The sequence below is a fragment of the Hypanus sabinus genome, chromosome 21 (genome assembly GCF_030144855.1).
Source record: "Hypanus sabinus isolate sHypSab1 chromosome 21, sHypSab1.hap1, whole genome shotgun sequence".
Taxonomy (NCBI): Eukaryota; Metazoa; Chordata; class Chondrichthyes; order Myliobatiformes; family Dasyatidae; genus Hypanus; species Hypanus sabinus.
The window spans coordinates 17772444-17788673 of NC_082726.1; the positions used below are offsets into that span (position 1 = coordinate 17772444).

The window sequence follows — 16230 nt, forward strand, 5'->3', positions numbered from 1 at the left end:
AGCCAGCACGGGCCCGAGGCAGGAGGCTCCGGGCGAACGAGGGGAGAGGAGCGGAGTGAAAAAACGGGTGGGGGGAGGGAGGGAGTTGTTCTGTACGGAGCCGAACGATCGGGTTTGAGGGCATCCGGGGAGAGAAAGGGGCCGACGGCGAGCGGGGATTGGCGCTGAGGGCGTCTGAGGAGGAGACTGGCGGTGAGGGGGCGGGGTTAGCGGATCCACGGGGAAAGTTGCTGCTCTGGGCTGCGAGTGTGTGTGTGTGTGTGGACAGGGCAGTGGGAGGGATCTGGGAGGGGGTGGAGATTAGGGAGGGGCTTGGCTCGAAGAGGTTCTAAGGGGCGGGGGGAAGAGTAGGCATCAGGCATAATGGACACTGTGGGGTGGTCCTATTGGAGAAACATTTAGATTCTGCTGGAAGTATTCACCTCCGGTGCCCGCAGACAAAATTGAAACCTGTGCCTTGAAGTGTCCGCGAGTCCTCTCGAAAGGTTTCGTTAAAATGCCACCGCTTCTCAAAGTTTGCGAGTGCGGGGCAATCGGAGAAAATGAACCAGGAGAAGGATTCGCGCTAGAGATCACTATGCCTTAGAACAAGCATTGGCATTTCTGATAGTCTTGAGTTTAGCTAGAAGGCTTGCACTTGATACCTTGGGATCTAATCCCGGTTAATGGTAGGGGTCCATGGCATAAAAAAGGTTGGGAACTCCTGCCTGGGTGGTTCCAACATTCCACGTTCTTTCTCTATAAGCCCGTTAATTTTGTAAAGAACCGGTAGTTTATTTGGATGAGATATTACACTGTGGCCACATTTTTTCAGGTGGTCCAAAGAGTCTGTTTCACAATGAAACCTTGTCCGCATTTATCTTTCAACCGTTTTTAAAGCACATCATTTGGTCATTAAGTAATTCTTTCCTTTATGAAAATCCTGTGTTCACTGTAGTTGCCATGTGGTTGTATTATGACAGTGATCATCAATAAAGTGATGAAATAAATATTGTATAAAGAGATTCCACGATTGACTTTGGGCGAAAATACATTCTGTCTCTGTTTTTAGGTAAACATGGGGGGGGGGGGTAAACCATGCAAGAATGCAAGAATGATAGATGTGAGTAAATTAATGCTCAGATCTGGTATAGTGGGGAGCTGGAGGGTTGAGGATGGTTTTAGAATGCCATTTGTACCAGTGTTTGATTTCAGGCTCAAATCAGTGTTCTATTTTGTGTTAAAATAAGTCATTATTTGTAGGTACCAGTATGTGGTGATTGTGTTCTACAATAAGTGTTCTTGCACTATGATATGTAGTTATAGTTTGCTTGCTATGTATTGCACACTTGTGAACTACCTGGTTGTTTGCTGTAACTCAGATTCATCATGCAGCATGAACTACTGCTGCCTGGGATGTGGCCAGCACCATTTGTGAAGTAGTTCACTATTCCCATGTGCATGTGTGAAGGCCATTGTGCAAGCTGCGATTTTGATTGCAATAGTAATTGATGTGTTTAACTTTTACAAATTATACCTTATTGTGATTATAGGGAGATGAATGCAAAATATATAATCAAAAGAAATTCTTCATAACTTCTTTAGAATATTAAATTGGAGGCTATAATGTGCCCTGATGGGCATGAGAAGCAAATACTATATAATTGTGAAACCTCTTGAGTTTCTTTTCATACTATGACTGGGGGGACTCAGTAAGGCATATACACATTTATTAAACTGATGTTTGCATATGAATTGATGCCAATGAGCACTCAGACCCTAAAGCAACCTTTGTATTGCTTTTGATTTGTAATCAGGACAGGTAGTGCACCACGTAGTGTAATTATGCCTTAAGAGCATACTAAGACATCGACACACAGAATTTTGTCATGAATCCATTGTTGCTCTCTATCACAGTTCAGCCTTGCTGCAGTGTTTGTGTAATAGAGCTGAAAAGTAAATCTTTGGAAGTATGTGTTTGAGAGTTTCCTAGGTACTGCCCTGCACATAGATGTGTATCAGAACTTCTTATTTTCATTCCTTTAGTCCAAGAGGATTGGTACTTAATTTTGATTTTTATTCCCAGATCCCTAATCAGTGACAGGTATCTTTTTTTTTGTTTTGCCAACATATGCTGGCAAGAATTAGTACACTAAACAGGAAAATGTGAATATTATCTACTTACTGCATTTCTTTATATTTGACAGAATATCCAAACAGCTCGAGCCAAGAGATTAAACAGTTTTCTGCTTTGCGTTTGGTCACTATTTTATTTCTATTTATTATCAGTTATGCCCTAAAGTAGGTGTTTTAAAAGAATAATCTATTAAAAATAATGGGCATTCTCATTTGCTATATCACATATGCCCAAATGTCATAATTCAGTGTGGATTCTTGTTTTGATTTTTTTCATGTGTTTTTACAATGAATATTCAGTGTATGGACTGTAAAGAAAATATTTTTGTTCATTTATTCCAAACAGAATTTGTTCTGTCAAAAATTGTTGTACTACTCTTGTCTGTGATGTTATTCTAAGTTTTGTTGATTTATGTCTCTCTCTATGTGATCTTTCTTGAAGATCTTGCTAAGTATAACTGAACAATCCTTCAGATTTCCTGGGCTAATGATAGTCATCTGCTGAATCTAGTTTTAAGTTTTTTTTGAACTGGGTAGGTCCCTGCTCTTTGCTGCATTATTATGAAGTCAGTAATGTGAAAACTAGTGATGGAAGTGATTAAGCTGTCTTACTGCCAGCTCATTTAAGGTCTGTGCTGGGACTGTTGATAAAACTAGCAGTGGATGGAGTCCACATTACACAGATTAAATTCCACATCTCCACGTGAGTTGTTATCAGAGTTGTTTGGTTGTTGACCTGAATGCTGCAACTTGGGTGAACTGCTGTTTTATATTTGAATTTAAGCTTTAAGCAATGAAGAATGAAGCAAAGTATTGTGGGAATTGAAGTTTTGAAATTGTCATATAAACTATTAATAGCTTTTCTGTTTTTTTTGTTCTAGTTGAGTATGGCTGTGGTAATACTGCATATTTAGTTAGTGCTCAGTGACCAGAATAAGTTACTGTATTGGTAGGGTATTTAATTAGAACACACTTCCACTTCAGAGATCTCAACACAAAAATATAGACTGGCTTTTGAGTTCAATAAGTAATCCTGCAATGTCTCTCATGTGTTAAACTGGAGCTCCATTTATCATCCTGTATGGAATCAAATGATTCATCACACATTTTCAAAGATAAGCAGAGTATGTTGTGTCAGATGGCAATGTCCTTGAATGTAGCTCAACAGGTAGCTCATTGTGGCATTGCTGATTGTGGGACCTTCCAGTGTGTAAACCCAACCTGCATATCCATTGCTACCACAGTATTTCCATTTCACAATTACTTCATTGAATGAAAAGTGTTTGAAAACCATGAAAGATACCATTCAAATGCAAGTTTTCCTTCTTGCTTTACCAAGTAAGCAGTGAAATAGACATCACATGTTTTGTCTAGTCACTGATTCATGAAAATATTAAGGTGGACAAGCACACAGTGAGCTTGCTTGAAATGGTCACATGCACAACATGATTATGTTACTGTTATTTTATTTTGAATGGAAAATATGTAGCAAATACATCAGGTAATGCTCCTCTGAAATTCCCATGCCCTATTATTCCATTCCTATTTGAATAATTTTTGAGAAGTAAAAAAAAATTCAATTCCGTGATTCCATCCACCAGAAAAAGCGGGATCTCCCAGTGGCCACCCATTTTAATTCAACTTACCGTTCTCATTCCAATATGTCTGTCCATGAACTCCTCTGCGTTTGTGTTGAGGCCACACTCAGGTTGGAGGAACAATGCCTTATATTCTTTCCGGGTCATCTCGAACCTGATGGCATGAACATTGATTACTTGAACTTCTAGTAATGCCACCCCTGCCCTCTCCTTCACCAATCCCCATCCCCTTTACCCTCTCTCACCTTATCTCCTTGCCTGCCCATCATCTCCCTCTGGTGCTCCTCCCCCCTTTTCTTTCTTCATGGCCTTCTATCCTCACCTATCTCTTTCACTAATCAGCTTCACAGCTCTTTGCTTCGTCCCTCCCCTTTCCGGTTTCACCTATCACCTTGTGTTTCTCTTTCCCCTCCCTCACCTTTTAAATCTACTCCTTATCTTTTTTTCTCCGGTTGTGCTGAACAGTCTTGGCCCGAAGCGTCAACTGTACTTTCTTTCTATAAATGCTGCCTGGCCTGCTGAGTTCCTCTTGCATTTTGTGTGTGTTGCTTGAATGCAGTTGTTTTCCCCTACCTCGAAAGCTGAATTTTGTTTGAGTGTGATTATTGACATTTTTCTATGTTACTATTTCAGAATTCCTCCAATTTGGAGCCATTCATTCTGCTTGTAATTGACCACAAATCCATAATTCAGTCATCTCCGTTTGCTACAAAGCTTGGTCATGCAAATAGCCTGGATGTGTTTGTTGCTAATTGAACTTCAGTTTAGTTAGATACTGGAGGCACTCAGTGAGTCTAGCAGGACATGTAGAGGGCAATGGACTGTTGATGTTTCAGGTGGAGGCCCTTCATCTGGACTGAAAGATAGAGGGGGGGTGGGATAGTGAGAATAAAGAGATAAGGGGATAGGGTGGAGCAAGAGCTGGCAAGTAATAGTTGGATTTAGGTGAAAAGGTGTTATAGGCAGATGGAGGAGGGAGGAGTAGAAATAGAGACTGAGTCTGGGAGGTAATTGGTGGAGCAAACAAAAGATTGCAGTTGTTGGAAAGGATGGTAGAGTATAGAATCATAAGGAAGATGGTGTGGGCAGATGAAAATAAGGTGGAAGGGGACCCATTGGAAGGAGTTTGGCTAATGGGCAGATGGAGTAGGTAGAGGAGAGGAAATAACATTGGGCTGTGGTGTAGGAGGAATTGGGTAAGTCAAGAGGATAGGGTAAAAGGACAGAAGGAAAGCAGTTTGCATGAAAATTGGAAATTCACTGTGAGTGCCATCAGGTTGCGGAGTACCCAGGCGCTGTTTCTCTAGTTTGCACTTAGACTGGCAGTGGAAGGGGCCAAGGACGGGCATATTGTTAGGAAGGGGAATTAAAATGGACGGGAACCAGGAGTTCCAGAAGGCCATGGCAGATGGAATGCAGGTGCTCAGCAATATGGTTGCCTAATTTTTATGTGGTCTCACCAACATAGAGGGGGCCACATGAAGGGCACTGAATGTGATAGACGAGGTTAGAGGAGCTGCATGTGAATACTGGAATGGCTGTTTAGGCTCCTGTATAGTGTTAATAAAGGATCCATAGGGACGGGTGTTATACCTGCTACCGTTGTAGGGGAAAGTGTCTGCACAGAGAAGCAGTAATGAGCAAACCAGGGGTGTCATGGGGAGAGTAGTTCCTCTGGGCAGCAGAAAGTGGTGGTGAGGGGGAGATGTGGCTGGTGGTGGGATCATTTTGCAATTGAAGTTCAGCACAGTCCTTTTGCTCTTTCTTTTTGAATCTAAGTTAACAAAGTTCTTAATATACTTTGTAGTCCCTGCTCTACCTCCCAGAACTTTACTGCTACATGTCTGAAAGAGCATTTCTCCAGGTGTGTTATAGGAGGTAACTGACTTTCTGCAGGCAGCCCTTATACCAGTAGAATATTTTGTCTGTCAGTTATGTTTGCCATGGATCTTCCTTATTCATTCTCAAATGAATTAATTGTGTTGTATCTTTCCCATAATGTCAAACTCTCCTGAAAGTGCTAAAAAGCGGTCATAATATCAAATAGTTATCTCCTGATTTGTGACTCAAGGGCTGTTTTGACTCAGTGATATACTTCATTGTGTTGTTTTTTGCTTGGAGCTCAGTGTAGTAGAGTGGTGCTTGAAAATTACTTGAAAGCATAGACACCAACATTTTAGATGTTAAAAGAGCTCTATTTTGTTTTAAAGTTGCATTTCATCATCACAAGCCCGTTAACTGAAATGTTTAAATTAATTTCAAAGATTGGTAGTCGTCATTTTTGTTTTTGTTGAAAATTTTTAGCTTTTGTTCTAAACATGATGATAGCTCTGCACGACGGATTTTGAGAGTTGTTTTACTATACAGTTGTATTTTTAAATAATTAGTAAAATCATTTATTACTTTTTATCTGATGTTAGAATAATGCACAGTAGTTTAGGAAGCTACATCATTCTCCGCAATTTGAAAATAGGTATAAAGGCAAAATAATATGTTTATTCGAAAATTAACAAGCCATGGCATGGTGTAACACAATGAAAAATGGATCAGGTGTTTAAATTTTGTTTGGAAATGCCTTTAGGACTATGCTGGCAAAAATGCAATTGCTATTTGAAAGCCCAGGAAACTGAAAAACAGGATAATTGGAGAGGAAGAGCAAGAGACATTGAAGGTGCAGAAACCAGTCGAAACTTAGTGTAACTTGATTACCAAGACTTCACTGTTATGTGCACATTAGGTATAATTGATTTCATAATGATTTAGACTGCAATCTGACCTCAAATCATATTCAAGATGCTGAAACTGATCAATAGCCTGTTTATCCTTATGCCAAATTCAAGCACCAGTCACTATTCATATACTGCTTGTCCATGTGTGTATTTATTTTAAAATCCCAATTCGTCAGAACTTCTGTGGTTCTACTCTAGCCCTCATATGCAACTTACTGTAGAACCTTTATCCCAGCTTGCATAGTCTTCTCTGCTGGCTGTTTTACCCTTTTCCTGATTTGTTTTGGTTTTGGAGAGCTTTCAGCCCTCCACCCTATTGTTGAGGTACATTCTTCTCATTTTCAGATGACTATTTGATATTACGAACACTTTTTTCCACTTTCAAGTTATGTGAACTGTTTTGTGATATTTCAGGTGCTTTATTAATGGAAAATAAATTTGGTTACCAAATAATTTGCTCATTCCTTAGAGGTTCCATTCTCAGAAATGTTGTTGATTTATTCCATTTGTTTGCACCTAAGTCTTTGACAGCATAAGTCTTTTCCAAATATGGGTATGAAATCTAGTTGAAGCATTAATATACTTTTGGGGGCAGAGGTAAATTGCAGTGGTATTGTTTTTGGTTTGAACCTTCACTGTATTCTCCCAATATTGTATTAAATCATAAAGTTAATGTATCCACCAGTCATTCATCTTTGTTGCTACTCTATTTTATATCTGTAAATTGAGTAAATATCTAATTGACAGTAAAAACAAGTGATTATGATGTGCTGATGCATTGTAAGATCATGAAGAGTTTGTTCATTTTAGCCTGTGTATCTGATGGAATTGGTGAATGTATTTTAGTTTAAAGGTTAAATTATAAATTTTTATGAGGAAACTAGAGAAACCTTTGATGGTAAAATTCATTTAATACCTTTGTAGCCATAGAGTTGTACAGTAGAATTCCTTCAGCTCACCATATCCATGCTGATTTTTTTTCCCATCTACACTTTTCGAAATTGCCTGCCTACATTAGGTCCATATCTTTCTAACCCTTTCCTATATTAACTGCCTGTCTAAATGTCTCTTAAGAGTAGTGATTGTGTCAGGTTCCACCAGCTTCTCTGGCAACAAATTCCGGATATCAATTACTCCTTGTCCTTCCTCTTACCTTAAACCTATGCCCTCTTGTTTTGGATACCCCTACCTTGGGAAAATGATTCTTAGTAGCTACTTTATATAAGCCTCTTAGGGTTTTATATCCCTTTATCAGGTCACTCTTCAGCCACATTTACTGCAGAAAAAGCAAGTCCAACCTATCCAATCTTTTTCTTTAATGAGATAACCTCCTCAGAATTTTCTCCAGTAAACTTATCCTCCTTATAGTGTGGCTACCAGAATGGAACACAATAATCCCAAGAAGTGATCTTATCACTGTTTTGTGATGTTGCAACAAAATAACCAAGTTTTTAAAAGTTTATCATATATACTGTATATGATATGGGGTGCCTTGATAACGTAGTGTTTAGTATGATGCTATTACTGCTCATGCGGCATTCTGAAATATAAATAAATAAATAATAAAACTCACCCTATCCTCGTTATATGCAGGGGGGATACGTTCCTCGTAGTTGACGCATAATATGGAAACGCATAATGTGAATAATTATTTGAATGGGGAAAATAGGGTTGCATTCTGGAGGGCTTCCTAAATATTGTTTTATCTGTAATTTATTCACATTTTCATACTAATACGACACAAAAGCAGTGCCACACGGCAACATTCATATTATATTTCATCAATTTAAGGTAATATTCAATGTAATAAATCATAGGAAGTTAGCGTACTAGGATGTACAGTACTCACCAGCAGTGGCAGGTGTGTTCGCTCCGGGAGATGAGTGGTTGTTGTGGTGTCGGGCAACTTTACATGGATGAGGTGGATGGTTGTGGGTCGTCAGGATCATCAAGGACAGCAAGGAATGAAGGAGGACTCGCAGAACTCTCAGAACTGCCGGCAGCAGAAGATGACACCGGTTTGAAGAAAGTGGTGAGGGTTGTTTGCTTTCTTCCATACAAGCAATTGACTGCAGGGAACGACTGAAATGCTGATTCTGTTCTAAACTTGGGTCCATGTCCCAGAGCTGTGTTACCTTCACCTGACATGGCCCTGTTTATAATTTCCAACTTTTTTTCCAAGTGTTAAAACGGTTCTCTGCTGCTTGGCTGATGGCCCAGGACATGACATTGGACGCTTAGGAGGCATAGTTAAATATTTCAAGCACAAAATTAGTGCACCGTAGGTAATAACAACAGAAGTTTAAGAGCACAAGATTGCCCATCCACACGCTGCCAAAACCAATGTGAGACTGTGAGGTGTGCGCACGTGACTTGTATTGGCGAGAAAACTGTGCTTCTCGTCCCAACAACCTCGCATAACTGTGAGTTTTGGACACATAAGGAGGAGTTGGTAGAAATAGGTTTGATGCATAACTGTAAATCCACATTGTCTGAAGGCACACATAACGAGGATAGTGTGTATGTGAATATCTTATGGATTTTCTTTTAAGCTCTTTGCCCTATACCAGTGGTCCCCAAACTCCAGGCCGCGAAGCATGTAGGGATGCAGCGGTAGCTGGTGCGCACCCAGCACATCTTTAAGGAAAAAGCCAAAATAAACAAGCTAATTAATTAGGTGTGGCACATAATTAATTAGCTTGTTTATTTCGGCTTTTTTCTTAAAGATGTACTGGGTGCGCGCAGACTTTGCGGCCCGGAGGTGGGGACCACTGCCCTATACATTCATTACCAGTTAGAACTTAGTAGATATTGTTTTAGTCTTTGATAAGGCAGGCAGTGGATCATTGCACTTGAATACATAAACCAGGAGTAAGCCATTTGATGCTCCGGTTTATGTTGTGCCGAGGTTGCTCTTTTTTTATATCTCGGTGCCACTTGTGCACTAATCCCACATCCTTTAATAGAGAGTTAATTTCATATTCAGAAATCAAATTTTTCCTGAATATGCTTGGGGACTCAGCCTCTCTGACTTGCCCCTTATTTTTGACAGTGACTCTTCAACACACCAGCCAACATTCTCTCTGTATCTACGCTGTCAAGCCCCATTAAGAAATTTGCTTATTTTGTTGTTTGCTGCTGATTCTTCTAAACTAAAATAAGATTAAAGGGTCTGTCTGCCTAAACTCTTTATATGGTAAACAAACTATTCTAGGAGCCATTTTGGTGAACCTGCACTGTACTCACTCAATTGTAGTTATAAATTTTACTGGTGACTTTAAATTGCTCCTTTATGTAATTATTATTTCATTATGCTGTCTTGTAGTTTGTTATGACTGAGCTGTGTGTTTGCAAATCTTTCTGCCCATATAAAGCCATCACAGGTAACAAAGTGTTTATTTTAAAAACTGAAAAAATAGGAGCAATAGACCAGTTTCTTGTCTGCCCTTTTGTTCAGCATGATAATGATTATCTGAACCAGGCTTCACCTTTTTTGTAACAGGTCCTCAATGCTATGATTTTTCAAAAATATGCTTACTTTCTCTAGCTTTCATAACCCTCGAGTGTTTTCATCAAGAAGTTCCTATTTATCACAACTTTAAATGATTGCTTATACCTATGACACTTATCCCATTAGTGCAAGCATCTCAATCTCTGCCCTTGTATCTCTCAAAAAGATCACCTCTCATTTTTCTAAACAAGGGTTACAGATCTAATAGAGACATGATTTTAATTTAGGATAATGGCAACTAGCTGGTTTTTAGTCAAATATTAGGGGGTAATGAAGAAAGAGGGTAATTTTGAGTGAATGTGCATGTTTTAGCAGCACACAGTCACACAATTAATATGTTTAGCAGAATTTTGCTGTTCTTATGGTGAAGCCCAAGGAAAGGAAGTTTTAAGTTTTTTTTCAAATTCTAAATGTTTATATTTTCATTTAAGATTGGACATACGGTGGTCTGAATAGAATATTTTACAGCCTCATTAATATTCCTTCAAGAACTTAACTGCTTTAATTTAACTTTAATTATTAACAAGAAATTAATTTGAAGATTCATTTGAGGCTGAATAGTGATGCTCCCAATAGAAGAAATGCCTGCAAAAATGTATTAGCTCTGATTGTGGATGGAAAGTATGTATAGTTTTCAGCCAAGTGTATTTTGCTATTTGTGCCCCTCAAGGTTTGTATATGTTCATTGACTTAATTTACAGACGCTTAACTCTGATTGCTAATGTTATTAATGTCTACTGCTTAACATAAAGTTGGCAGGTGAACAAGAAGTGAGAAGTCAGTGAAATTACTTCAAACTCTTGCAACTAATTTGAAAGGAAACATGTCCAATGACACTTCCTCATTAGTGCAGTATGATGTGCTGTGATATAAAGGATTATATGTCCTGCTGATTGTATCACTGTGCTGTCAAGTGATCATTACTCTGCAACAACATCTAGCTTACCTTTGTTCAATAGTTTGTGATAGGATCCATTACCTGCAAGCACTGGCACTGGCACTGGCACTGGCACATACAGTTTACAGAAGTGACAGTATCTGCAACTATTGTATTTTGTTACATTGGTCAGTATGTTTTTGCTTAGCCTCCCAACAGCAATACAGCAGAGCAGAACTTGGTGAACTGGTACTTTATTGTTGAGCATCAAATGACTTCATTAGTTTCTTAAAGATAGATATCTGAATTAAACTGTTTGTACTTAATTGTTATTTTTCCTTATTATAACAAATATATTGGTGAAAATAAAGTAGACCATTTCTACACCAAAAGGAAAACAATGCTTGTGATTTATTTTTGCTTTGAATGTAATTTAAAAAGCTAGAGGGTCATGGATCTCAAGTTTTTAAAGCTACTTCTCCATTACAGATTTCTTTGACCCAGAAGTGTACTTTCTATCATTTCTTGTGGGTTCTTTCCAAAATACTCTCATCAAATGGCAGACTGAATTTGACCAGGATATTGTCTTATGTGTTTTTTTTTGATAGGAAGCTTTGAGAGGTAATTCTATCTCTCTGTTGAATTTAAAGTCAAGTAGTAATTGAATTCGATTTCTAGGTTTTGCAGTTCTTTTTGTAGTTACTCTTTTTGTTTATTTCACATGCTGTTATGGTTTTTGTTGCTATAAAAAGGAATTCTAGACCAATTGAATTAGAAGTAGTTTGTTAAACCTGTTTAAATCCTTGGTTAGATAAATCACACAATGGAAATGCTGTGCTCAGTTATGGTCACATTGCAAGCAGACTAATGCTGAAGAAGTACACAAAGAGATTTACAACAAAGAGATTTGATGAGTTTTTGCTCTCAGGAAATATGACTGGGCTACGATAGTTATACAATAAATTATTTCGCAAGCTGAGAAGTCCACATGAGGGACATAGGAAATAAAAATTAAGCCACTGGAGTTAGAATCAAGTATATTGTCACTCTGGTATGTTGTGAAATTTATTGTTTTGCAATACATAAAATATACTATAAATTACAATATGATATAATAAGTAGTGCAAAAAGAGAGCAAAAATAGTGAGGTAGCATTCATTGATTTATTGACAATTCATAAATCTGATGATGGAGGGAAAGAAGCTGTTCCTAAAACATTTATTTTGCATCTACAGGCTTCTGTACCCACTCTCTGATGGTATTAACAATAAGAGGGCATATCCTGGGTGATGGGGGTCTTTTAATGATGGATGCTATCTTTTTGAGTCATCGTCTTTTGAAGATGTCCGAGATGGTTGGGAGGCTAGTGCCCATAATAGAGCTGGTTGAGTTTACAACTTTCTGCTGTTTTTTTCCGATTCTGTGAAATGGCTCATTCATATGGTGATGCAACCAGTCAGAATGCTCTGTAGAAATTTGCTCAAATCTTCAATGCATTCAAGATATCAAACTCTTAATGAAATATAGCTACTGGCATGCCTTCTTCATGATTGCATCAATATGTTGGCACCAAGGATAGATCTTGACCGCTGACACTGAGAAACTTGAAACTGCTGACCCTTCAAGGAGGACTGGTGTGTGTTTCCTCAACTTCCCTTTCCTGAAGTCCACAATCAGTTCCTTAGTCTTACTGATGCTGAGTGCATGGTTGTTGTTGTGATACCACTCAACCAGCAGATCTGTCTCACTCCTATAAGCCTCCTCATCACCATCTGAGATTCTACCAACTACAGTTGTGTCATCAGCAAATTTATGGATGGCATTTGCACTGTGCGTAGCCACACAGTCATGGGTGTGGAGAGTGCAGAGCAATGGACTAAGCACACGTCTTTGAAGTGCACTGGTGTTGATAGTGAGGAAGAGATGTTATTTCTGATTGTCATTGTCTACAATTTCCTGAACAAAAAGTCACAGATTTGTTGCAGAGGCCCAGTTTTTGAAGCAATTGATAGTTCTGAGGGGATGATGGTGCTGAATGCTGAGCTGTAATCAATTAACAGCAGTCTGATGTAGGTATTGCTGTTGTCCAGGTGGTCCAAGGCCGAATGGAGAGCCAGTGAGAATGCATATGCTGTAGACCTATTGCAGCAGATCCAGGTGCTTGCTTAGGCAGGAGTTAATTTTAGCCATGATCAGTCATTCAAAGCACTTCATCACAGTAGGTGTGAATGCAATTGGGCAATAGTCATTGAGGCAGCTCATCCTGTGCTTGGGCACTGGTATAATCGATGTCCCTTTTGAAGCAGGTGGGATCCTCTGACTGCAGCAATGAGATTGAAGATGTGCTTGAACACTCCAGCCAGTTAGTTGGTACAAGTTTTCAGTGCCCTGCAAGGTACAGCATCATGGCCTGACGTCTTGTAAGGGTTCACCCCTTTGTTCAGATTTTTCCCTCTGAGACAGATATCACAGAGATTTGCATAGGTGTAGATTTATTCTCTATTTTCAAGGTGTACATAAAAAAGCATTGAGCTATTCTGGAGTGAAGCTTCAGATGATGCTCAGGTTTTGTCTTATAGGAAATAATAGTCTGCAAATCCTGCCAGAGCTAGTATGCATCCAATTCCAACTATAACTTCAAATTGCTTTTTCGCTCTTCTGTAGGTTGTACCTGGATTGGAGTTAGCTAAAGTAGATAAAGAGAAGTTCTGTGAGTGTTAATGTCCTGAATGGTTTTATTACAATAAGGCATTCCTATTTAGTAACCTACAGCTAGAAAATGTATCCTGTGTCCTTAACATTGTGTCCACCAGCTATGCAGTGTTTTCCCTCACTAAGTGGACAATGTTGCAAAAATTAAGCAACTGAACTATTTACTTTCCTAAAAAGTTAGTAAAGTATCCTGATTTTGGACCAACTTTAGATGATGGTATCAACCCTTCACTCCAGTGAGGTGGCATACTTGATTGCATAACAGAAGCTTCTCTGAAAGCAACTACAGATTACTGAATCATGTTTCTTCCCTGCATGTGCCGTGATAATGGGTGGGTAGCCGTTAGGAATTGAGACCACATAATGTTGTGTGGGTGAGGTTGGAGAAAAGAGGCACATGTATATGCCTGTTCTCTTCATTAATAATACTTATCCCATTATGTTGAATTTCCTCTAGCTTGTAAATGAAGTGGATCTCTCCAAAATCTCAAATTCTATCTTGTACGAAAAGGGTATTCCTCGTTTTGTGGACCCGAATGTAGCATTGTGGACTTTGACTTGTCCATTCCAAAACATAAAATTTCTTCTTTTTAAACCATTGTTCTTGACTTGCTCTTTGTGGTTCAGATCATTGTCTTGTTGCATCATCCAGTTTCTATTATGCTTCAGGTGATGGACTTCTTGTAAAATGTCTTGATACAATTTTGAATTCATTATTTCCTTTAACGATTGCAAGCTGTTCAGGCTCTAAGGCAGCAAAGTAGCCCCAAACTATGATGCCCCTTCCACTATGCTTCACGGTTGGGATGAGGTTTTGGTGTTGGTCTGTAGTGCTCTTATTCTTCCAAACATAGTGGTGTGCATTCCTGCCAAAAAGTTCAACTTTTGTCTTATCTGTCCACAGAACATTGTTCCAGAAGCGTTGTGGAACATCCAGTGGTCTTTTGCAAACTTGAGATGTGCAGCCATGTTTTTTTTTGGAGAGCAGTGGTACCCATCCATGAACCGCATTCTTGTTCAGTGTTATTCTTATACATAAACAGAGACTTTAGCAAGTTCTAGAGATTTGTGCAAGTCTTTTGTTGTTACCCTTGGGATCTTTTTCAGCTCCTTCAGCATTCATTGATTGGAACACCTGACTATTTAGCTCTTGTAGAAGGCATTCCCCCTAGAGGTTCACATACTTTTTTGAACCTAGACTGTAACTGTTTAAATGGTGTATGAGAAGAAATACAATTGTTTATGTGTTATTAGTTTCAGCAGATTGTGTTTGCCTATTATTGTGACCTAGATGAAGATCAGACTACATTTTGTGAGTAATTAATGCTGAAGACCAGGTAGTTACCAGGTAGATAACAAAAAAGGTAAAACGCCAAGAAAAAATGAGGTACGAAGGTAAACTAGCCAAGAATATAAAGGAGGATAGTAAAAGCTTCTTTAGGTATGTGAGTAGCAAAAAAATAGTTAAGACCAAAATTGGGCCATTGAAGACAGAAATGGGTGAATTTATTATGGGGAACAAGGAAATGGCAGATGAGTTGAACAGGTACTTTGGATCTGTCTTCACTAGGGAAGACACAAACAATCTCCCAGATGTAATAGTGGCCAAAGGAACTAGGGTAAAGGATGAACTGAAGGAAATTTATATAGACAAGAAACGGTATTGGATAGACTGTTGAGTCTGAAGGCTGATAAGTCCCCAGGACCTGATGGTCTGCATCCCAGGGTACTTAAAGAGGTGGCTCTGGAAATCGTGGATGCATTGGTAATCATTTTCCAATGTTCTTTAGATTCAGGAACAGTTCCTGCTGATTGGAGGGTGGTTAATGTTGTCCCACTTTTCAAGAAAGGAGGGAGAGAGAAAACAGGGAATTATAGACCGGTTAGCCTGACGTCAGTGGTGGGAAATATGCTGGAGTCAATTATAAAAGAGGAAATTACGACACATTTGGATAGCAGTAGAAGGATCAGTCCGAGTCAGCATGGATTTATGAAGGGAGAATCATGCTTGACTAATCTTCTGGAGTTTTTTGAGGATGTAACTATGAAAATGGACAAGGGAGAGCCAGTGGATATAGTGTACCTAGACTTCCAGAAAGCTTTTAATAAAGTCCCACACGGGAGATTAGTGGGCAAAATTAGGGCACATGGTATTGAGGGCAGAGTACTGACATGGATTGAAAATTGGCTGGCTGACAGGAAACAAAGAGTAGTGATTAACGGGTCCCTTTTGGAATGGCAGGCTGTGACCAGTGGGGTACCGCAAGGTTTGGTGCTGGGACCGCAGCTGTTTACAATATACATTAATGATTTAGATGAAGGGATTAAAAGTAACATTAGCAAATTTGCTGATGACACAAAGCTGGGTGGCAGTGAAATGTCAGGAGGATGTTATGAGAATGCGTAACTTGGACAGGTTGGGTGAGTGGGCAAATGTATGGCAGGTGCAGTTTAATGTGGATAAATGTGAGGTTATCCACTTTGGTGGCAAGAACAGGAAGGCAGATTACTATCTAAATGGAGTCAAGTTAGGAAAAGGGGAAGTACAACGAGATCTAGGTGTTCTTGTACATCAGTCAATGAAAGCAAGCATGCAGGTACAGCAGGCAGTGAAGAAAGCTAATGGCATGCTGGCTTTTTTAACGAGAGGAATTGAGTACAGGAGTAAAGAGGTCCTTCTGCAGCTGT

At 39.2% G+C, this 16230-nt stretch overlaps 1 protein-coding gene across 2 annotated transcripts in view; it reads left to right on the forward strand.

Annotated features, from left to right (window-relative positions):
- Positions 1-16230, forward strand: part of sin3aa (SIN3 transcription regulator family member Aa) — a 134548-nt gene that overhangs the window by 25496 nt on the left and 92822 nt on the right. The window lies entirely within an intron of this gene.